Genomic DNA, 421 nt, shown 5'->3' with positions numbered 1-421 from the left:
TGCATGGAAAGGTGGAGCGGGCCTCACAGTGCATTGTACCCCGACACACTGCTGCTCAAGGGGGTGCCCCCAGAGACATGGCAGAAATGTGCTAAATTATCACAGCTTGGTAGAATCAGAAGATACAGAAGGCTACAACATAAATAGTAAAAACATTGATCGCTCCAGCCATTGAATGATACTCCATCATCCTTTTCCTGTTTCTCCTCTTGGTGGGTTTTGCTCACGTTGTTGTACACCAAGTGGGACGCGTGTCTTCCAGTCTAAGGGTGATTCTATTTGTGCCTCTCCAGTTTACCTAAGGATACCCCTTTCTTACCATTGTGGAGCTAAGCTCCTCCACACCTTTTCTTCTTTTTTTCCTTCCTTCCTTCCTTCCTTCCTTCCTTCCTTCCTTCCTTCCTTCCTTCCTTCCTTCCTT

Source organism: Octodon degus, unplaced genomic scaffold (assembly GCF_000260255.1).
Source record: "Octodon degus isolate 3935 unplaced genomic scaffold, OctDeg1.0 scaffold00101, whole genome shotgun sequence".
In the NCBI taxonomy this organism is placed as follows: domain Eukaryota; kingdom Metazoa; phylum Chordata; class Mammalia; order Rodentia; family Octodontidae; genus Octodon; species Octodon degus.
This window is presented reverse-complemented; position numbering follows the sequence as displayed.